Consider the following 24,501-nt stretch of genomic DNA (forward strand, 5'->3'; position numbering starts at 1 on the left):
CCTGTTTCTGCACAAGAACTGTCCACCTTGAGTTAGTCAGGTTGGTGCAGGAGAGAGAAATGGACATGGAGTCCAGCTCAGACCCCCTTTTTAAGCTGGCACCAGTCTATGAAACTCTCGGGAGTTCAGTTTCCTATTTATAAAGTGATCGGGAGGGCTCTAAGGTCCCTCCCAATCTTGAACTTCTGAGGAGTTTTCTTTGTCCGTTCCAACCAAGTCTACGTTGGACTCCCATTAGGAGAGCTCTGGGAGGGCTGGGGCTGGCTCCCTTGAGTCCTAAACATTCCCAGTCATCAGCACAGAGCAGAACTCAAAGTGGCCCTAATTAATCTCCCTCCCAGGCTGCTACAGCCCAAAGCTTTTGCCATTCCCTAGGACTCCCCCTGGGGAGGAGGATGAATGTAGAGAAAGGTCCCTTCCCTCTTGCAATCAATTTGTTCAAGGACCCTACACCACCACTGGTCCTTCTCACTCCCCCAACCATCTCAGGGCTTTGAGAGATGTAAAAGGAGCTGGTTCCCATAGAGGCAGAGTAGGGGACAGCTCCTTACAAGATTAAGTTGCACCATATTAATGAAGTTTGTTTTTTGAAAAGGGAAAAGTGTGGGGAGAGGACAAATTTAGAGTTTTCTTTTCCAATGATACATTCTTTCTTCAACCTGAGTAAGAAACTTCAGAAAGCACACAGCTGACTGATGTCTCAGTTGGAAGACTAGCATAACAGTAACTCTAACCAGGATAATTGCAATTCCAGCAGTTGGCTGACATCAGACTGAGGGCTCATTTCCAGGTCCCTATGGCAGAGATGATTTAATCCCATAAAAGAACTTAGTTTCCGTTTTTTACAAAAGAACTTTAACACATACATATAAATACACACACCCCTCTCAGATAATGAAATAAAAGCTTCCGTTTTACTGATGTTTCCTTAAGTGTTGTGCTTAGGACATGTATCATAGAGCACTATCATATATGACATCATATTATTATATTCTTTTAGTAACCAAACCTGTAAGATATTCTACTAAATTTTGTGCAAGAATTTAAGCTTGGAGCATAGAGCCAAAGTCTCAATATCCAATAGTCTGCCTGATTATGGAAAGATACTAAAATAGAAACTGAGAAGGAATGGGTGACTGTGTGGTTCTGACACACTCGTCTCTCCTACATACATAAACACACACATGCTAGCTGTATAATCCTTATATTTTTGTATTTGTTTGTTTGTTTTTTTTCTATCTGCAGAAAAGGGTGCTCACTATAACATCTCCCAGGATCACAGATTTAGAACCAGAGTTGTGTAAGGCCCTCTAGTCCAACTCTTTTTCATCAATGAAGGCTCTAAATTGAGGTCCCTTGGAGTTCACACAAATATATAGATGTAAAACATAACACTACTTGCCATTAAGTTTCTGAGTAATGAAAATAACTGTATATCTTAAAATTTAAGTTAAAGGCTGGAAAGTGATGGATAACCAGAGCCAATATCCTGCTTCATTCTCCAGTTTGTAAGAAAACTGTCCTAATTACCCTGGCATGGGTTCTGTCAATAAAAAGTTATTATAATTAAAAAAAAAAAAACTGTCCTACATTAAGACTCCAATGGCCATTTAGGAAAAAAAGCAATGGAAAATGTGACATGACTGTTCTAGGGCACAATTAGATCCCAAATACACTAAGAAGGGGAAAGAGGGAGGAAAAAAAACTCAACATACTGGAGCCGGAAGAAAAGCAACAATGTAACTAACTTGATAGGTAGCATGATATAATGGGGAAAAAAGCTTAATACACTGCGTCTGGAATCAAATGCTTTGGATTCAAATCCCAGCTCCTCCACTTATTTGCCTTGGTGACCTAGTCTGAACTGCGACTCCGTTTCCTCATCTGAAAATGAGAGGGCTGAACTAATTTCTTCAAAGATCCTTTCCAATTCCACAGAATGAGGATTTTTGGTCCAAGGAGAGAGTGATAAAAATGTCTAAAAAAGCAAACTTTTCTATCTTTATATAAACGTATTTTGGGCCATTTCATTTCAGATGAGTTTTGGCAGGTATTTTCTAAAGCAACAATGAGAGTCACTTCTCTTCGACGCCAAGATTAATGATTTAAATAAAAATGAAAAAAAAAATTTAAAAAATAAACAGCCTTTTTCAGAGAGATGGCAAAGATTTTTTTTAAACGTTGGGTCTTTAAAATTAACAGCAGGGCTGCTGGAACCGGAGAGCTCTGAGGCGGGAGGGGGCGGCGGGGAATCCCGGGGGCTCCAGGACCTGCTGCGCCGCTGACCCCTCCCTCAGAGCCAAGCAGGAGAGGGGCCGGGGCCCAAGGGGCAGGCACTTAGAGGGCCCCCGCTGTATTCCCGGGGCTCCCGCAAGCACAGTAAGGGCCAGAGCACGCGGACCCTGCGACCCCACCAGCGTCGCTCTCCCCGCTAGGCGCGGTCCGGCTGACAAGGGGCCGCGAGTTCCAGTCTTGCAGCGGGCGCCCGCTCCCGGCGCGCAGGAGAAAGGAAGCGGCGGCGGCGGCGGGACCCGCAGCGGGCGCGCAGGAAGCCGCCACATCCTGCCCCGCCCGGCCCCGCCCCGCGCCCACCACGAGGCCTGGGCCGCGGGGCCGCGCGCCCGGCGGGCGGGGCGGGGCCCCGGGGGAGCCCGCGCCCGCGCCTCCGGGCCCCTCAGCCCCGGCCGCCGCCTCGGCCCCCGGCCCCTGGCCTGGGCGCGCAGCCCCGGGCCTCGCCATAGATCTTGCCGCGCAGGTTTGCAGCACGCGGCCCCCCTTTTGGCCCCCCCGGGGGTTCCCGTCCTCCCCCCCCCCCCCCGCCGGGGCCGGGGGCCCCCCCCGGTTTCCTTTTCCCCCCCCCCCCGGGTTTGGGGGGGGGGGGGGGGGGGGGGTGGCGAAAACCCCCCCTCCCCCCCCCCCCCCCCTCGGGGCGCCGCCCCCTTTTTTCCCCCCCCCCCCCCCCCCCCCCCGGCCCGCCCAGGCCCCCCTGCCTGGGAAAAACCAAAGGGGCCCCCCCGGCCCCCCCGGGGGGGTAAGGGTGGGTGGGGAATTTCCCTCCTGGTGCCCCGGGGCGGGGGCCCAAGTCCGCGTTTATTGAGAGGGTCCTTCCCGGGAAGCAATTCCCCCCGGGGGGAAAACCCCCCCGGCCCAAGGGGGGGGGCCCTTTCCTTTTTAAGGGGGCCCGGGCCTTTGGGGCCCTTAAAGGTTTTTTTTGGGGGGGTTTGGGGCCAAGGGTGGTTTAATTTTGGGGGGGGGCCCCTTTTGGTTTTACCTTTTTTTTTTTTTTGGGGGAAAAGGGGGAAAGTGGGGGGGGAAAGGGAAAAGGAAAAGGGAAATTTTTTAAAAAGGGAAAAAATTGGGGGGGAAAAAAAAAGGGGGAAAAAAAAAAAAGGGAAATGAAAGGGGAAAAAAAAAAGGGGGGAAAAAGGGGTTTGGACGGAAACCTTTGGGGGAAAAGGAGGAAAAAAGGAAGGATGGAAAAAAGGAAGGTGAGGACCGGGGGAAAAAGGGGGGGGAAAAAAAGGGGGGGGGGGGGGGAAAAGGGAAAGGGGGGGGGGGGGAAAAAAAACAGAGGAAAGGGGGGGGAAAAAAAAAGGGGAAAAAAAAGGGATGGAGGACCCGGGGAAGGAAGGGGGGGAAAAAAAAAAAAGGGAAAGGGGGGGAAAAAAAAAAAAGGGGGAAAGGGGAAATTGAAAGACGGACAAAAAAAAAAGGGGGATTTTAAAAAAAGGGGAAAAATTAATGGCGGCGGACTTTAAAAAAAGGGGGGAAAAGGGAAAAAAAAAAGGATGGGGAAAAGGAGGGGGGGGAAAAGGGAGGGAAAAAAAAAGGGAAAGGAAAGGAAAGGGGAACAGAAGGGGGGGGAAAAAAGGGGGGAAAAAAAAAGGGGGGGGGGGGAAAAAGGGGTTTGGGACAACAAAAAAAAGGAAAAGACGGACCAAAAAAAAGGGGGAGGCCCCAAAAAAAAAGGGGGAAAGGGCCCGGGGACCTTCTTTGGCAAAAAAAGGGGGTAATTTTTTAAAAAAAAAATTTTTTAAAGGGGGGAAGGGGGGTTTTGGGGGGGAAAAAAAATTAGGAAAAAACCGGAAGAAAAAAATTGGCCGACCAAATGAAAACAAAAAAAAAAAAATGAAAGAAGACGGGGAAAATTTGACGGAAGATAGGCGAAAAAAGGGGGGGGCCCAATTAAAAAAAAATTTTTTTTCCGGATCCGACCCAAAGGAAAAAAAAACCGGCCGATAAAGGACGGACCGGGCCCGATAAAAAACAATTTTTTGGGGGGATTTTGGAAAAAATTGATCTGGAAAACCCTTGGATTTTGGGGACGGACCCCAAAAAGGAAGGGATAAAAGGGAAAAAACCGGCCCTTTTTGGACCGAAAACCCCCGAAAAAGGGGGGCCCCGGGAGGGGGATCGGCCGAAAAAAGGGGGATTTCCGGGGGTTTTTGGGGAAAAGGGGGGAAAGGGACCCCAAAAAAATTTGGGGGGCCCCCCCGGAAGGGAAAATTTCCCAAAGGGAAACAACGACCCCCCTTTTTGGAAAACCCCCCCCCTTTTTTGGGAAAAAAGGATTTGGGGGTTTAAAAACCCCCCCGATCCCCCCCCCCCGGAACCCGGGAAAAACCCCCGGCCAAACCCCCCCCGGGCCCCCCGGCCTGACCCTAAAAAATTTTAAGGGGGGAAAACCCAAGAACCCCGGGGCCCCCGGCCAAATTCCCAAAATTTGGTTGGGGCCTGGCCCCCCTAAAAAGGGGACCGAAAACCCGAAATTTTGGAAGACCGGAACCGGGAAAAAGGGGGGGGGAAAAAACCCCGGGCCCCCCCGGAAAACCCAACGAAATTTCCCCCGGATTGGATCCGACCCGATTTTTTTGGGGACCCCCCCAAAAAGGCGAAACCTTTTTTCCGGGGCCCCCACCAAAAACCCCCCCCCGGGGGACCCCGACCTTTAAAACCTGGCCCGGGGAAAAAAGGAGGGCCCCCCCCCCAAAAAAATCAAGACCCCAATTTCCCCGGGCCCCCCCCGGGGGGAAAACCCCGACCCCCAAAAACCCCCGGGGGGGGGATCAAAAAGGGGATTGGGCCCCCGGGGCGGGGCCCCGACCAAAGGGGAAAGGGGCCCCCAACCCGAGCTTTTTAAGGGCCCAAAAAAATTTTTCCCAAAACCCCGAAAAGGCCCGACCGACCGGGGCCCGGGGGGGGACCCGGACCAAAAAAAGGGGGGGCCGACGACCCGGGAAAGGGAAGGTTTTGGGGGAAAAAAAAAAAAGGAGGAAACCAAAAAAGGGAAAAAAAAAAAAAAAGGGGGAGGAAAAAAGGATGGATTAAAAATGGGGGGGCCCCGGGACCCAAAAGGGGGGGGAAAAACCCAAGGGAAAGGAAAGGGGGGATTTGGGAAAAGGGGGGGGGGCCCCCAATTTTTTGGGGGGGGGGAAAAAATTTTTGGGAAACCGGGGAAAAGGGGGGGCCCCCAAGGGCGAAAAAAAAAAAAAAGGGGAAAAAGGGGGGGAAACCAAAAAGGGGGGGGAAAACCCCCCGGGGGGAAAGGTGGAGGAAAAAAAAAAAAAGGGAAATTTTGGGGAAAAGGGGAAAAAAAGGGGATTTTGGGAATTTTGGGGGAGGGAAATTTGGGGGAAAAATTGGGGGGATAAAAAAAGGGGGAAAGGAAAAAGGGGGGAAAAAATAAAGGGATTTTAAAAACGGATTAAAGGAAAAGGGGGGGTTTTGATTAAAGGGTGGGGATAAAGGGGAAGATTTTGGGGGAAAAATTGAGGGCAGAGGCCGGGGAAAAAAGGGGGAAAAAGGGTTTAAAAAAGGGATGGAAATTTTTAAAAAAAAAAGGGGGGAAAAAGGGGGACCGAAAAAGGGAGGGGATGGGTTGGAAAAGGGGGGATTGGGGGACCGAGGGGGGAAAAGGGGGGAAAAAAAATTTGGAAAAGGGGATTTTGGGGGGGATTTGGGGGGACTTTTGGGGATTTTAAAAATGGCCAAAAAAGGGGGGGGATTTAAAATTGGGATAAATTTATTTGGGGGAAGACCCCGGGGGGAGGAAAATTTTCCGATTTGGGGGGGAGGGGGAAGGGAAAAGGGATGGGGAAAATTGGAAAAAATTGGGGATTAAAAAGGGAAGGGAAAGGGAGGGGGGTGGATAAAGGGGTTTTGGGAAAAAAGGGGAAAAGGGGGAAAAATTTTGGGGAAAAAAAAAAGGGGGGGTTTTTGGAAAAAGGGGACCGAAAAAGGGGGAATTTTTTGGGGGGGGAAAGGATTTGGGGGGAGGATTGGAAAAAAAAAAGGATCCCCAAAAAGGATGGGGGACGAAAAGGGGATGGATTTAAAAAAGATTGGGGGAAAAAAATTTTTGGAAAATTGGAAAAAAAGGGGAAAAGGGGACCGATTTGGGGGGGGGGGGATTGGGAAAAAGGAAAAAAGGGGGGGAAATTTTGGGGAAAAAAGGGGGGGGCCCCGAAAAAGGGGGGGAAAAAAATGGGAAAAAAGGGGATTTGGGGGGTGACCCGGGACCCAAAAGGGGGGGGGGAGGAAAGGAAGGGGGCCCCCAAAGGGTGAAAAATTTTGGGTTTTTAAAAAAGGGAAAGGGGGGGGGGGGAAAAGGGGGGATGGAAAAAAGGGAAAAAATTTTGGGGGAAAGGGAAAAACCCGAAAGGTTTGGGGGGAAAAAGGGGGATGGAAACCAAAAAAAGGGGGGTGGGGGAAAAAGGAAGGGGGGGAAAAAAGGGGAAAAATTTGGATGGATGGGAAAATGGAACAAAAATAAGGGGGGTTTGGGGGCCGGGAAAAATTTTGGATTTGGGGGGGAAGGAAAAAAAAGGGGGGGAAAAAGGGGGGGGAAAAAGGGGGGGGAAAATGGCCGAGGAAAATGGGGGGGGGAAAAATTGGGGGAAAAAAGGGGGGGCCGAAGGGGGGGAAAGGGGGGGGAAAAAAAAAAAATGGGGGAAGGGGGGGGGGGGAAAAAAAGAAAAAAAGGGGGGGGGGGGACCCAAAGGTTGGGGGAGGACCCCGGGGGGGAAGGGAAAAAAAAAAATTTTGGGGGGGGCCCAACCGAAGGGAAAAAAAATTTTAAGGGGGGTTTGAAAAGGGGGGGCCCCCAGAAAAATAATTTAAAATTTTAAAAAATTGGGAAAAAAAAAAAAAAAAAAAAAATTTTTTAAAAAAAGGGGGAATATAACCCAAATTTTTTTTTAAAAAAAAAAAAAATTTAATTTTGGGGGAAAAAAATTGGAAAGGGACCAAAAAGGGAAAAAAAAAAAGGGGGGGAAAAAAAAAATCCCGGGGAAATTGGTTTTTAAAAATTTGGGGGAAAAAAAATTTAAAAAAAAACCCCCCCCCCCCCCAAAAAAAAAAAAAAAAAAAAATTTTTTTTAACCCGGGAAAAAAATTTTTAATGGTGGGGGAAAAAAAATTGGAAAACCCCCCAAAAAATTATTTTTGGGGGGACTTGGACGGGAAAAAAATTTAAAAAACCCAAAAGGAAAAAAAAAATTTTTAAAAAAAGGGGAAAAAGTTAAAAAAATTTGGGAAAAAAACAAAAAAAAAAAATTTAAAAAAAAATTTTTGGGGGGGGGAAAAAAAAAAAAAGGGGGGGGGGGAAGGTTTTAAAAACGGGAAAAAAAATTTTTAAAATTTAAAAACCGGGGGGAAACCAATTGGGGAAAAGGGGGGTTTGGGGGCCCCCGGGGGTGGGAAATTTTCCCGAACCCCCGGGGGAGGAGGAAACCCCAAAACGAATTAATTAAAAAAAAAAAAAATTTTTTTAAAAAAAAAAAAATTTTTTTTAATTTTTTAAAAAAAAAGGGGAAGGGGTTTGGTAATGGGACGGGAATTAAAATTAAAAATTTAAAAAAAAAATTGGACCCAAATTTAAAAAAAAAAAAGGACCAAATTTTTTTTAAAAATGGTTAAAAAAAAAAATTTTTAAAAAATTGGAAAAAAAAAAAAAAATTTTTTTTTTTTTTTTAAAAGGGGAATTTTTTAAAAATTTTAAAAAAGGATTTTTTTTTTGGTTTTTTTGGACGAAAATTTTTTGACGATTGGGGGAAAAAATTTTTTTGGAAAAAAAAGGGGGGTGGGGAAAAAATATTTTGAAAAAAATTTTTAATTAAACCCGGGAAATTTAAAATTGGTGGGGATTTTTTGGGGGGAAAAAATTTTGGGTTTGGAAAAAAAAATTTTGGGGGGAAAAAACAAAAATGGGGGCCCAAAAAAAAAAAAAGGGAAAATTGGAAAACCCAATTTTTTTTTTGGGACGGGGTTTTAAAAGGGATTTGGGGGTTTTTAATTTGGTGGATGGAAAAATTTTTTTTAAATTTTAATTTAAAACCAATTTTTAAAAAGGGTTGGAAATTTGGTTTTTAAAAAGGATGGGGGGAAAAAAAAAAGGGGGAAAAAGGGGGGAAGGAAAAAAATTTTTTTTGGGGCCAATTGGGGGTTTTAATGGTTTTTGGGGGGAAAAAAAGGGGGAAGAAAAAGGGAATAAGGGGGGGAAGGATGGAAGGAGGAAAAAGGGGGGGGGGGAAAAAAAAAAGGGAAGGAAGGGTGGAAGGAAGGGAAAGGGGGAAAAAGGATGGAGGAGGGATGGGAAGGATGGGGGGGGGGGAAAAAAAGGGGGGAAAAGGGGGAAAAATTTGGGGGGGGGAAAGGATGGATGAAGATTGGGGGGGGGGGAAAAAAAAAAGGGGGGAAAAGGATGGATGGGGAAAATGGGAAAAAAAGGGAAAAAAAAAAAAAGGGGGGGGGATGGAAGAAAAGGAAGGAGGAAAAAAAAAAAAAGGAAAGGGGGGGGGGGGGGGGGGGAAAAAGGGGGGGGGGGGAAAAAAAAAAAGGGGACAGAGGAAAAGGGGGGGGAAAAAGGAAGGAAAAGGAAAGGATGGTGGGGGGGGGGGGGGGGGGGGGGGGGAGGATGGGGGGGGGGGGGGGGGGGGGGGGGGAAAAGGGGGGGGGGGGGAGGGGGGGATGGAGGGAAGGGAAAAGGAAGGGGGGGGAAAAAAAAAAAGGGGGGGGGGGGGGGAAGGGTTTGGGGGGGGGGGGGGGGGAGGGGGGGGGGAAAAGGGGGAAGGAAAGGGGGGGTGGGGGGGGGGGGGGAAAGGGATGGGGTGGGGGTTAATGGGTTTAATTTTGGGGGGGTTTTAAAGGGGGGGGGGGGGGGAGGGGTTGGGGTTTTAAGGGAGGGGGGGGTGGGGGGGGCCCCCTTGGTTTGGGGGGAAAGGAAGGGAAGGGTTGGGGTAAAGGGGGGGGATGGGGATGGGGGGGGGGGGGAAAAGGGGTTTGGGGGGGGGGGGGGTCCGGGGGCTGGGGGTGGGAAAGGGGAAAAAGGGATGAAAAGGGGGGGCCCGGGGTTTTAATTAAAAGGTGGGGGGGGAGGTAACAAAAAATTGGGTTTAAAGGAAATTTTTTAAAATAAAATTGGGTTTTTAAATGGAAATTCGGAAAAGGGAAAATTTTAAAAAGGAAAATTTGGTATTTTTAAAAAAAAGAAATTTTAAAATGGAAAAGGGACAAAATTAACGGGTTTTAATTTGGGGGGAAAAAATTTGGAATTTTTAAAAATTAAAAGGGAATTTATTTTTTAATTTTTAAAAAAATTTTTTGGGAAAGGGGGAAAGGGGAGGATTTAAAAAAGGGGAGGAAAGGAAATTAAAAATTTTTTTTTGGGGGGAAAAATTTTTTTTCCCCTTTAAAGGCGGGAAAAAAGGCCCGGAAGGAAGGGAAAAAATTTAAAGGGGGGGAAAAAAAGGGTTTGGGTTTGGAAATTTAAAGGCCCCGGGAGGGCCAAATTTTTTAAAGGAAGGAAAGGGGAAAATTTAAAGGGAAGGGGGGGGGGGAAAAAAAAAAAACAATTTTTTTGAATTTAAAAAAATGGGAAAAAATTTTTTAAAAAAAAATGGTTATTTTTGGGACCCGGGGGGAAAAAAAAAGGGAGGGCCCCTTTTTTCCCCGGGGGAAGGGTTGGGAAAAACGGGGGGTTTTAAAAAAAATTTTAAAAGGGTTTTTAAAAAATTTTTTTCCCCTTTTTATAAAGGTTAAAAAAGGGTTTAATTTTAAAAAATTTAAAAAAAACCAAAAAAAAAACCAAACAAAAAAATTATTAAAAAAGGGGGGGGAAAAAATTTTTTAAAAATTTAAATTTTTTTTTTAAAGGGGAAAAATTAATTTTTTGAATTGTTAAAATTTGGAAAAAAGGGGGGGGGAAAAAATTGTAATTTTGGAAAAAGGAAAGGGGGTTTTTGGATTAAAAAATTTTTAACCAAAAAAGGTTTACAAAAATGGTTTTTGGGAAAAAATTAAAAAATTTTGGAAAAATTTTTTTTTTCCCCCGGGGGTTTTTTAAAATTTTTTTTTTTTTTTTTTTTTTTATTTCCCGGTTTTTTTAATTTTTTTTTTTTTTTTTTTTTTTTTTGGGGGGTTTTTTTTGGTTTTGGTTTGGGGGGTTTTTTTTTTTTTTCCTTTTTTTTTTTTCCTTCTGGTTTTTTTTTTATTTTTTTTTTTTTTTTTTTCCTTTTTGGGTTTTTTTTTTTTTTTTTTTGGTTTTTCCCTGTTGGCCCCCCCCCTTTTTTTTTTTTTATTCCCTTTAAAAATCTTTTTTGGAAAATTTTTAAATTTCCCCTTTACTTTTTTTTTAAGGTTTTTTTTTTAAATTTTTAAAACCCCTTTTTTTGGGGAAAAAATTTTTTTTGGGAAAGGTTTAAAGGGTTTTTTTCTTTTCCTTTATTTAAAAAAAAAAGGTTTAAAAGGGAAAGGGGATTTTAAAATTCCTTCAAAAAAGGGTTTAAAAAAAAAATTTTTTTTTGGAGGTTTTTTTTTAATTTCTTTTTTTTTCCTTTTTAAAATTTAAAAAAATTTTAAAAATTAAAAACTTTTAAATTATTTAAAAAAAATTTTAAAATTAAAAAATTTTTTAAAAAAAATTTTTTTTCCCCAACCTTTTTTTTTTAAAAAATTTTATGGGAATTTTACCCGAAAGGGAATTGGGGGTTTAAAGGGGCCCTTTTTCCCCTTTTTTTTTTTTTTTTTTTTTTGATTAATTTTTTTTATGAAAAGGGGAAAAAAAAAGGAATTTGTTTAATTAAATTTTTTCCTTGGGAAAATTGGGAAAAAAATTTTGAAAAATTTTTTTTTTTTTTAAATTTTTTTTTTTTAAAATTTTATTTTTTTTTTTTTTTGTATTTGTTTTTTTGTTTTTTTTTCTGGGGTTTTTTAACTTTTGTTTGGGTTTTTTTTTTTTTTCCTTTTTTTCCTTTTTGTTTTTCCCCCGGGGTTCCCCCTTTTTTTTTTCCCTCATCAGTGGGTTTTGAGGCCTGTTGTCTAACCTCAACATGGTTTAGCCTGCCTGTTGTGCCCTCTAGAGGCCTGACTCCAATGTACATACACTATTTACATATACACCATTTCTTTCAGATGGAAATATACACTTAGATCTGGAAGAGCCTTTAAAGGCCATTTAGCCCAGCTTTCTCATTTATAGATAAACTGACCAGAAAAGTTTCAAGGGGAAAGCTGGAGATTTTAATGCAGGTCCTCTGATCCCAAATCGACTTTAAAAAAAAAGAAAAAAGACAGTATTATTATGGTGCTGAGAAGTTCAGATTCTCCAAATATAATTTACTTCATTTTTTCCTTGTTAAAATATATTTTTTAAAAAATGATTCTCAAACTTAAAATGAACTGATGCTAAGTGAAGTGAGCAGAATCAGGAAATCATTGTACACGGCAATAGCAAGATTATATACAATGATCAATTTTGATGGACTTGGCTCTCCAACAATGAGATGATTCAGTCCAGTTCCAATGATCTTGTGATGAAGAGAGCTATTTACACCCAGAGAGAGAACTGTGGGAACTGAGTGTGGATCACAGCATAGTATTTTCACTCTTTTTATTGTTTGTGGTTTTTTTCTCATTTTTTTTCTTTTTTGATCTGATTTTTCTTGTGCAGTATGATAATTGTGGTAATATGTATAGAAGAATTGAACATGTTTAACATATATTGGATTACTTGCCATCTGGGGGAGGGGTTGGGGGGAAAGACGGAAAACATTTGGAACATAAGGTTTTACAAGGATAAATGTTGAAAATTATTAATGCATATGTTTTGAAAAAAAGTTTTAATTTAAAAAAAAGTGATTCTCAAAATCACATAACATTCTGTATTGTGTTGAATCAAATTAGCTTCATCTGTTTTCTGGTGGTAAAGTTTAACTGTAAGTTTGGGATTTCTTTAATCAGATTTGTCATCAATCTCTGTTCAAATTGTTGAAATTTTCCCCAAAAGAAGGGCTTCCTATAATTTGAAATTTTCCAAAAGCTATTTTTTTAAAGTTTCATTTCTTCTTTCCATTTTATCAAAAATATCAAAACAGTTTTTATCGAAAGTGACATTTCACTTTTTGCTCTTTCTTGCAGGCAGTTTTCCCAATTATCATACCTCATTTCTGGATTATTTTAGTAAGTTTTATTGCTAAAAAACAAAAAACAAAAAAAAAAACCCATCAGTTTGAAATGACATGTAAAGAACTTTTTAAAAACCTTGATGTAATATATACAAGAACAAGTCTAGTTTCCCTTCTCCTCAAAACACAGGCTCTTTGAGGGGAGAAGCTGTCTCTTGTTTTTTGAATCACCAGCAACCTAAACAGAGGTAGTGAGGTGGTTCTATGAATAGTGTGTTGGACCTGCATTCAGGAAGAGGTGAGTTCAAATTTATCCTGAGATATAAGCCGTGTGATCCTAACTACGTCACTTAATCATTCTTGCTACCTCGATTTCCTCATCTATAAAATGACTCTGATAGAACTATTTGTAAATTGCTTTGCAAACTTTAGAGCACCATATAAATGCTAGCTGTTAGTATTCTAGCTATTAGATCTCATGCCACATAATAGACCTTTAATAAATGCTTATTGATTGATTGCCACCAGAAATTCATGTTCTTCATTATTTGAAGTCATGTCTAATTGATCCCTTTGTACGAATTTTTAAGTCACTTAATTTTCTATTACTGTTACTGAACTACTTCAGTGATAGTAAATTTAACAATTCATTAGCATATTTAAAAAAAAAAAAGATTTCTGAAAGTTAATTTATAACATGATTAGGAAAATATTTACATCCCAAATTGTTTAAACTCTTCTAGAATACTAACATTTCTTCATGCTTTTTGGTAACTAGAACAATATTGCATCATCAGTTTTGTTGATCAACTTCCTTCCCCAAATCATTAATGAATGCACTTAAAGCCGATTGGCCTTCATTCTGATGAGCAACCATTCATTACTACTCCTTTTCCTCTTGCCTAACTTGCTTTTAAGCCATTCAGTAAGTTTAACCCCTATTTTGTGCTTTTATTATGCACAAATATTTAGGAACACTCATTGCATAGTAGAAACTTGGACTTTATTTCAATTATTTTTGGATTCTTTGACCACCAACATATACTTCATGACCACTCCAGTACCATCTCCATTCTTTGCACTCTTCTTTTATTTTCAAAGAATTCACAAATGACTCAGGGAAAGAGAAGAGTTCTTACTTTTGCTGTTTAAAGATGTTATTTGTAGGCTGTGTACTAATTGTTCAAAGCTGCTGTTCCTCTCCTTCCTCCCACCTAAATGTACTCATTCCCCAGGGCCTTGTTGTTGGCCTTGGCCTTCCATCTCTGGCAATCTAATGAACATAACTTCAATTACTGCCCTTCTGTAAATCTAATTCTCCAGTCCCAGAGTTATTTTTTTTTCTAATTTCCTTCTGGCTAGCTCTACCTCTGCTTTGCACTGAGTGCAAAACTGAATTCATCTCCCCAAAGTTGCCCATCCTAACTTCCCTATTTCTGTTGATGGTATCATCACTCTTAGTGATCCTCTGAAAGAAATTTCATTATCATCATATACTCTTTCCTTTTCTCTCAGTCTCCTTCATTTGCTATCCCTTCATTTGTTAAACTTTATGGATTCTGACTTCCCAGGATTTTCTATTTGTCACTTCCTTTCCATTCTCCATGCAATTCCACCAATTAAGGCCCTCTTCAGTTATTGCCAGGACCATCCTAACACTCTACTGAAGCCTTCCGTCTTCTCATTTCCCTCTTCACTCTGCTTTATTCATCAATTACCCTTATCATCGATAAAACTTTTGAGTTACTGTGTACCATGCACTGTACTAAATGCTGGGGATACCAATGCAGAGAATGAACACAGAATTCCACTGCTTTAAACTCAATGACTATAAAACAACAGATAAACTTAATCTGGTATTCCATTCCTTCAGCAAATTGGCTCCCACCTACATTTAGAATCTTGTTTCATTAGACAAGATCTTCCATAAATTCAAACAATTCTAGCAACATGCCATTTTTCATTCTCTTCTTGCCCTCTTTGCTCTTAGTGGATCCCTCTTTACCAGAATAGCCTCTTCTCCCTGTGAATGAGGCACTTTATCATTTTAGATTCCCAAACTCATAACATCATAAGAAGTTGAGACTAGAGGTAGAGGCCATCTAATCAATATGCTCATTTTCCTGATGAAGGAACTTCAGCTAGCAGGCTAGAAAGGAAACTTGATAAGTTGTTTCAACTTGTAAACTGCAAGTTTGTTCTCTCAGCCTTGTTTATCAGGGGCCTTTAAGAAATATGCTTCATTGATAAATGTGGAAATATGTATAGAGGAATTGTTCATGTTTGTCAAATATTGAATTACTTGCTGTTTAGGGGAGGGGTGTGGGAAAGAGAGGGAGGGACATTTGGAGCACAGAGTTTTGCAGGGATGGGTGTTGCATGTACTTTGAAAATAAAAACCTATATTTTTTTTTTATTTTGCTGAGGCAATTGGGGTTAAGTGACTTGCCCAGGGTCACACAGCTAGGAATGTTAAGTGTCTGAGGCTGGATTTGAACTCCTGACTTCAGAGACCGCACTCTTATCCATTGCACCACCTAGCTGCCCCTATAAAAAGCTATTTTTAAAAAATTACAAACTAATAACCCCCGCCCCCAAAAAAAGAAATATGCTTCATCTACCTGGATTACGAATCTTGTCAGCAGAATACCTGGCAGTCAAAGCCAGCTAGATTGGAGCTATTGGGGATTTTTAATTGTTGATGCTCTATGGCTAGATACAGCTCAGGGCAAGTGGAAAATTATACTGTCTACAGTTGTTTCTAAGGTTGGCATACACCCACCACATAACTGGGCTGTGCATATTTATTCCTACTAAATAAAAATGTGAAGCCCATTTTTCATAGTAGGGTTCCCCAAAGGCCAGTTCAATTAGTTCCAGAAGCATCATATGATACCTAATGGCAGGAAGAACGCTGAGTCAGGGATTGTTTTTGAAAGGTCTCAATTTCCTGATGGACAAAATGAGGGTTTGAATTAATCTAGTTTTAATATTCTGTGATCCTAGAATCTATAATTTACCATCTGTTATTCAGTCATGTCCAACTCTTCATGATCCCGCATGAGGGTTTCCTGGCAAAGATATCAGAGAAGTTTTCAATTTCCTTCTCCAACTATTTTTACAGATGGGGAAACTTGAGGTAAACAGGGCAAAGTGACATATCCAGGGTCACACTGCTAGTAAGTAAAGTTAAATTTAAACTCAGGTTTTCCTGACTCCAGCCCTACATGCTATCCACATCACCACCTACCTGCCCTAGTTTATGGACAGACTCTTCCCCTCCCCACCAAAAAAGTGGTAAGCTGATTTAATTTTTGTTTTTAGAGCATGAGGTAGAAGGTGAGACTAAGTCAAAATGGCAGATAGTAAGATAACTAGGGCGAAGTATTGTTGGGTATCTAGGGCTGGCTACTGTAGTGAGTTTTTGCCATTCAGAATAGCGCTGTCTTGGACAAGAGTTCCAAAACCAAAATCAATCAACTTTTATTAAACATCTATTGTATTACAGATAGTGTGCTAAGCAGCAAGGGCAACTAGATGGCTTAGCTTCTGTAGGTCCTGGTCTCTGAAGGGTCTATTTTTGGGGTCTCTTTGGAGAAGCTCCTCCAGAGGAGCACTACTTGAGCGCCTGGTTTCTTGTTTGGGAGAGTGGAAGGACATAGAGGGAATGAGGGCCAGGATTTGGTTCTTTGCTAGAGTTCCCTCGGTTGCTAAGAGGCATATGACAAAAGTATTAATGTCGATGAACTGCAAAAAGTCTCCCTTTTAGAAGACTGAAAGGGGTTTTTTTAAGCCTCACTAATGGCCTAAATTGGGTTTTGTGGGATTTAACCTCAGTGTCTCCATCAAAGGGCAGAAACGGGAGGAATTTTTCTCTTCTCTCTAATCCTGTAGTTCCCTCTCCTTTCATGAACTTTAGTGATCTTCAAGGTCCATTCTAGTTTTCACATCCTATGATTCTATGATCTATAATTTACTCTCTAATTTCCTCATAATTTACTATAAATTTTGATTTTCATTCCAGCTTGGGTAGTTTTTAATCTGGTGTGTTTAGTCTTAGATGGGAAAAATTCCCACATACATACACACATAAGTATATGTATATATAGAGAGAAACATACACACATACACTATATATATATATATATATATATATATATATATACACACATACCTATATATATGGATATGGATCTTTCTTTTCAATAACCCCAGTTGAAATTTAGCATTTCTTTTAATTAGGATATCTCACTACTATCATTTTCTTAAGTTTGTACCTGGCTTTCCAAAAGGTATTGTATTTGTGGGAGAGGACTTGTCTAGTTTATGGGAGAAATGTTTTAATAAGAAGGGGGTGGGGAGGACCCATATAAGATCCTTCCATCTAGCATCTCTTGTCTGTATTTCATAAGCCTCTGCAGAGTCTGCATGGATGGTTAATGTGTATAGGCATTGGGTCCCGGTGTATTCCTTGCAATATTCTACTAGAATTTTTGATAAGTCATTCCAATCAGTACTGATTGGAGTACTCCAGTGAGGGTTGGAAGATCAGGACATACCAGATCATGTTTCTGTTGACCCCAGCAACTTTCTGGGGAATTTGGATCTATCTTAGACATAGTCTTTATCACCCAAATCGCCATGTTCAAGGTTTGCCATAGACTCCAAAGGAATTTTATTCGAATACATGTCATAAAAAGATAGGGAAATGATGGAAACTTGAAATTCAATGTCCAGGACAACATTGCACGCCACATTTTCAATTCTTATTATCACCTCTACAAGAAGCCCTGTGAGTCCAAGTAGAATAGACATAAGGAATTGATGATATAAAGTCCTTGGAGGACTAGAGGTATTTCCTCTTGTGGTCCTGCTCTGTTTTTTTTTTAAGATGGTTCAGAAGATTTTAAAATTTTAAATGACCAAAGCCACATTTTTTTTTTGCCAATACATATGTCCATATAATCTACAATTATAACAAAAAGTGGATGTTACCCTGATTACCTGATGGAGGTGTTCTCATGCCAGACTTTTGTCCCTTCCATTAATTTGGTTCTTTCTCTCTCTCTCTCTCTCTCTCTCTCTCTCTCTCTCTCTCTCTCTCTCTCTCTCTCTCTCCTCCCCGCCCAAGGAGGAGGAGGACTACTCCATCCATCTCTTACCTGATTGTCTCAGTAGGAAAAAGAAAGGGACCAGGCACAGGTACATGTTTTACCTGACTGTTTCAGGTAGGTGAAGGAAAGGGATTGGGCATGGCTCCATTTCTTACCTGATTGCTCAGGTTCTGCAACTCAGCTCAGTTCTGGCAGTGCTGTTGTCTTGTCTGTTGCTGAATGTAGCCCACATTTGAGAAGAGGTGAGAGCTGCTGAGGCTGAGTCCTATCAATTATATTGTTGAAGCTCAGGATTACCTGAGCTCACTCCAACCATTATCGGCAGTGGGTTCTGGGCTTGCTAGTTCTGACAATATCAGCACCACAGAGGCTAGGTACCAAGTGCTGAAACAGTGTCTGCATTGTAATTTCCCCTGCGTTTCTCAGGATTCACAGCGAGCCCATCTGTATCAGTCTAATTATCCCACCTATCTTCATATTAGTGGCTTTAATTGCATACTTTTTTAAACCTTTCATTTTTTTGCCCAATATCTTTAAAATGTCCTCAATCTTAAATTCTGGGTCTATTAGGAGACTTCTATGTTTTAAAATGCAAAAGCAAGAGAGTACCCCTCAATTATCTTAGCTCTTATCTTTTCTAGAGATTGATATTAATATCACACAAATATAAATAGTTAATATATGTACAGTATTATAGCAATTATAATCTATCAGATTAATATACAACACTTAAACAATACAACAATGTAGCAAAAAAAAATGAATTCAAATTTAAGAAAACTATTACTGAGTGTGATCTGGGAATTTCTCTCTTGATTGAGCTGAAATGTTTTCTTATTGAGAGAGCTAATTCTCTCTGTATATTGTCTATTATAATCTCCTATGCGTACATTCTCTGCTTTCTATTTGCTGTCTACTTGGATAGCAAGTAATTAATTATACATTCAGTAACATTCAGACTTTTAAGAAATATAGCAATAAATGCAGCAATTAACACTAGGTTGAAGCCAAGCCAGGATAAGTTTGTCATACCTCCCCAAACCCCACAATCTAACAATTGAAATTACATTGAAAAAAAAATTCAGGATATAACTAACAAAGATACAAAATTACAGCTCTAAAAAATATGCTATTGGCAAAGCTCATTTTATTGCATTTCACTTTGTTGTGCTTGACAGATAATGTATGTTTTTGGTTTTGTTTTTTAATAAATTGAAAGTTTGTGGTAACCTTGCTTCAACCAATCTGTAGGTGCTATTTTTCCAACATTACTTGTTCATGTTGTGCCTCTGTCAAGTTTTTGAAATTCTTGCAATATTTCAAACTTTTTGGTTATATTTGTTATGGAGATTTATAATCATTGATCTTTGATGTTACTACTGCAGTTGTTTCAAATGATGTCCATGTAAGAGAATGACCTTATTTGGCAAATATTCTGTGTGTTCTGACTGGTTGTTCCTCCACTTCTTTTCCTTTTAGACCTTGCTATTCCCTGAGACACAAAATGTTGATAAATAATTCACAAACTTAGGTTTTTTTCTCAATAGTATTTTGTTTTTCAAATTACATGTAAAGCTAGTTTTCAATCTTCATTTTTGTAAGATTTTGAGTTCCAATTTTTTTCCTCCATTCCTTACCTCCCCAAGACAGCAAATGATCTAATATAGATAATACATGTGTAATCATTTAAAATATTTCTGTATTTCTCATGATGTGGAAAAAAAAGTCAGGAAAAACCGCAAGAAAGAAAAAGCAGGTTTTTTTCTCAATAGTATTTTATTTTTCAAATTACATGTAAATCTAGTTTTCAGTCTTCATTTTTGTAAGATTTTGAGTTCCAATTTTTTTCCTCCATTCCTTACCTCCCCAAGACAGCAAATGATCTAATATAGATAATACATGTGTAATCATTTAAAATATTTCCATATTTCTCATGATGTGGAAAAAAAGTCAGGAAAAACCACAAGAAAGAAAAAGCAAATCAAAAAAAGGATGAAAACAGTATACTTTGATCTTCATTCAGTCTTTATAGTTCTTTGTCTGAATGTGGATGATATTTTCCATCCCAAGTCTATTGAAATTGTCTTGGATCATTATATTGCTGAGAGAAGCTAAGACTATCATAGTTGATCATCATATGGTATTACTGTATACAATGATCTCCTAGTTCTGCTCACTTCACTCTGCATCAGTTCATATAAGTCTGTCCAGACTTTTCTGAAATTAGCCTACTTAAAATTTCTTATAGGACAATAACTTACCTATTCCCTGGTTGATGGGCATCCATTCAGTTTCAAATTCTTTCCCACTACAAAAAGAATTACAAACATTTTTGCACACATGGGTCCTTTTCCCTCTTTTATGATCTCTTTGGAATATAACCCCAGTACTGACACTGTTGGACCAAAGGGTATGCACAGTTTTATAGACCTTTGAGCATAGTTATAAATTGCTCTTCAGAATGGCTGGATCAGTATACAATGCATGAATGTCCCAGTTTCCCCATATCCCCTCCAACATTTATCATCTTTTAGTGTCATTTTAGCCAATCTGATAGGTGTGAGATGGTATCTCAAGAGTAGTTTTAATATGCATTTCTCTAATCAATAGTGATTTAGAGCATCATATTTAAAATATGAGTATAATGACTTTAATTTCTGTATCTGAAAATTGTCTTCATGTCCTTTGACTACTTATCAATTGGGGAATGACTTGTCTTCTTATAAATTTGACTCAATTCTCCATTATCTTATTTCATAAAGTGGCAGGGGGGTTTGAGAGATTTGACTCCAATTTTGAAAGACATTATACTGTGGGTAAAATGCTATCAAACAGCATTGTGTACTACAGAGAAATCTTCCGTGAAAGGGAAAGTTAATCGATATAGCAGAATTCAGTGTTATCTTAGAAGATGCCACAGTCATCCCAATCTTTAGCAATCACCACTCTGATCAGTCAGCAGATGTCAACAATGAGGCAAGACTCTCTAACAGCAAAAAGATTATGACTCATTTGAAGGATCAGATTATGGCTAGGATTTTTAAATCAAGAAAATATTTCTTAATTAAGAAATGTACATTTTTTTAGACAAAATACTATTGCACATACAGCATAGTGTAAACATAACTTTTATGCGTACTGGGAAAACAAAAAAATTTGCACAATTTGTTTTATTGCCATATTCACTTTATTATGATGGCTTGGAATACTTGCAATATCTCTGAAGTATGCCTCTGCTGGACCAGTTAGATGGCACAGGGCATGGAAAATTGGATCTGGAGTCAGAAAGACTACAATAATCATCTAAGCAATCAAACTGTGGGTAAGCCAAAGGACAGTGGAAAGATGTGGGGTAGACATAAGGCACAGCATATTTCCATCAGTGGACTGTGTATCCAAAGCAGCTTAAAAGACATTGTATGAATGCAAAAGAAATGTATGAATTCAAAAAATGAATGCGAAAGAAAAGAGGTGGGTCTGTCATATAATGTGAGCTGGGATAGCCAAATGCTACTCTGGTGCCCCAAATTGTAAAAAGACTTAGAAAAGGCCTCCAGCATGATTCTCTATGGAGAATTTATGGAAGAACACAAAATAGTATTGCACAAGATGAGGAGATATGGATTGGATATAATCTACACAGTGAGGGAGTACTCACACTGATGAAGTCTTAAAGTAACCACAAACAAATCTTTTGTTTTTGAGCCTCAGTTTCTTCATCTTTAAAATTAGGATACTTGGAAAAAGTGTCCAGATATTGATGACTAGGTGCCATTTTTAAGGATGTAGATATACATGCAAGCACCCATAAACACATACACACATATCTGTATGTAGATCTATAAACACAATGTATATATATATGCACACACATATATAATTTGTGTATATATATATATATATATATAGAAATGTGTTCGATTTACATATTTGTGTAAACTATATATAATATGTATATATATATATATGTAAATTTATTCACACATATACAGTCTGGGATACCAGTCAATGTTTACTATAACTGGATTCTGTAAAAACACATGGAGGGTTAGACTCTCAGAGGGAAGTCTACCAGATAGATGCTCAAATTTTCAATCATACTTAATTTACCTAAGTAGAAATTAGTCTGTATTTATGTAAATGTTTTGCATTAATTGGGATTTGTTATCAGAAATTTATCATTTGTTAATTTTCTTATTTTATGCCTTATAAAGTATGAGCTTCTCAACCTTAAAATCAAATATAGGTTAAAAATGAAACACGTTAGGTATGACAGGAAACAATGTTAGTGATTGACCTTCTCTGATAGTGTGAATTAAATCAAGAGAGTGCTGTTATAGTACCATCTAGTGGACAAATCATAAAATGAAGCCCTTTTGACTGAATTTCTGTGTCTGTCTCTCTTTTTCTTTGTCTCTGTCTTTCTTCCTCTATCCCCACTCCCCACATAAATATAAATATATACGTATACATCTTGTGGTGAAGCTCCTTACTTCAACCACTCAGTACTGGGTATATCTCACCTCAAAGACAAGAATTCCAATAAATGGACTACATGTGTTGTTCTGACACATTTTACATTATGGGCAGGAAATAGAACTTTCTACATCACAAAGAATTATTTCATATATCAAATATATGTGACTAATTTTCAAAGTAAGTAAAATATGATAAAATTACATATCACTAAAAGTATAATGGACAGCTTTTTCATTGGTACTGGAGACCAATATTATTGAAAGAGCTATTTCACAGAATTTAGGATAACAGATTTTTTTCTATCAAAAAGTCTAGAAAATTTGACAAATACTGATTAGTATGAAAGATAATACATGATTATAAGATATAGCTTCCTACTAATATGTCAGTCAGCAAGCATCTATTTAATATCTACTGTGGGGCAAATATTGTACTAAGTTCTAGGAATACAAAGAAAGTTTAAAAAAGTATTCCCTCTCCTCGAGAAGCCCATATTCTAATGAGACAATATATGGACAGTTATGTAGATGGAGGATATATAGAATGTAAATGGGAGGTCATCTCAGAGGGAAGACCTTAGCTGTGGGATTTCTTGCAGCAGGTGGCTCCTCAGCAGAATCTTGGAGGAAGCCATGAAAGTCAAAGGCAGAAATAAGGAGGGAGAACATTCTAGGCATGGGGGACAGACAATTAAAAGGTGTGAAGTTGGGTTCTCGAGTGTCATATAAGAGGAAAAGAAAGAAGCTTAGTGTCACTGGATATGTGGAATATGTGGAAGGAAATCAAGAGTAAGAAGACTGGAAACGTAGGAAAAGGCTATGACGTGGAATACTTTTTTGTGAATTTCATTTTCTTATAACATTTCTTATAACATTCTTATAACATGGACTTATAACATCCAAATACATGTAAAGACAAAGAGAACCTTTAAAATCTAAGGACATTTAAAAAGGATTTTTAAAATCTATTATTGAAAATGTGTTTATAATTCTGTTGTTCCATAAGAAAATATGAAAGGGATAGATTCAGAGAAACCTGGGGAGATTTGTATGAGCTGGTGCAAAGTGAATTGAGCAAAACTAGAAGGATAATTTATACAATAACTACAATGTTGAAAAGTAAAATAATTTGGAGAGAGAATTCTGATCATTGCAATGACCAACTACAATTTTATAACTAATAGTTCATGCCTCTTAAAGTGCTGATAGGATCTACATTTTTAGACATAAGCACTAGGTGAATTTGTTTAGTTTGACTACTTACTATATTGGAAAACTTTTATCTTGAGGATTGAGAGAATTGGGGTGGAAAGCAAGAAGGTAATGATAAATAGCCAAAAAAGGGAAAGAAAGAAAAGTGTCATTCAGAAGGAAGCAGAAGAAAGTTCATAAGGTGAAATAGGAAAGCAGGGAAATTGTGGTACTATCACACATACAATCTTCTTTCTGGTTTTTTTTTTTTTTTTTTTTTTTTTGGTATTTATATGAATATAAGAATATTATATATAATATAATAATAATTTAATGACTGAGGTTTGAGCTGATGCACTGAGGTCCCAAGTACATGAGGCTAGATAGTAATTGGCATACTTTTATTAATATACATGATTGGATAAAAATGGTCCCTGCCCACCTCATCAAGTCCTGATGTTTGTTAAGAAATGAGATTTTGGTGTGGAAGCAGAGAGAGGAGGAAGACAAGCGGAAATTCTTGAGACTGCTGCTGTGTTGGCTGCCGGTCGAGCTTAGCTTCTTGACTCATAACACACATTCTATCCCGATTCTCTTCCACCTCCGTCCTTCTCACTGAGAATAAAACTTGAATTTTCCCCTAACCTGAATTCCAACTCCCTGTTGATTTAAAAACACGAATTCACATTTGCCCAACGTAGAACCAAGACTAAGAAGTCTCCGTGACCAGGAACTTGGGGAGTATTGTTAATAGACAAATAAGAACTTATTTTCTTAAAACTAAACCAGTAATCTTTTTTTTTTTTTTTTTTCTAAATGGGACAAATGCTAGCAAAGACTTTCATCCAAGATCCCAGTGGGTATTAAACTGACCTCCCTTGGATCGAGGGAGAGCAGATCTCTAGATAACGTCCCGGGTTGGACAAGAGATGTTCATCCATTTCAGAGAAATGGTCCTCATTCAATTTCCATGGAGGATTTTATTTATACAATGTATTTCAGTTAGCACTAAGAATCCCTAGAAGAAAGAAAAACTCCTGCTCCTTCCACTACCCTCAAATTAGCCATGATAATAGGAGGAAGACAATAAGAGTTAATGACCATATCCCCACAGGCATGGAGGACTTAAGTGAGCAAGGGTGTGGTGACCTTTCCCTCAGGAGGCGGCTCCCCCAGGAGCAAGTGATTGACTCTCCTCCACCAACCCACCCTCGGGGATGGAGGAGGAGGGCAGTGGGGCAGTGAGGACCAATCTTGAGCAGGCTCAAGAGGCTTAATGAAGGCTAAAGAAAAGGGTGGACATCCGGACTTCAACCA

This window comes from Sarcophilus harrisii, chromosome 3 (assembly GCF_902635505.1).
Source record: "Sarcophilus harrisii chromosome 3, mSarHar1.11, whole genome shotgun sequence".
Taxonomy (NCBI): domain Eukaryota; kingdom Metazoa; phylum Chordata; class Mammalia; order Dasyuromorphia; family Dasyuridae; genus Sarcophilus; species Sarcophilus harrisii.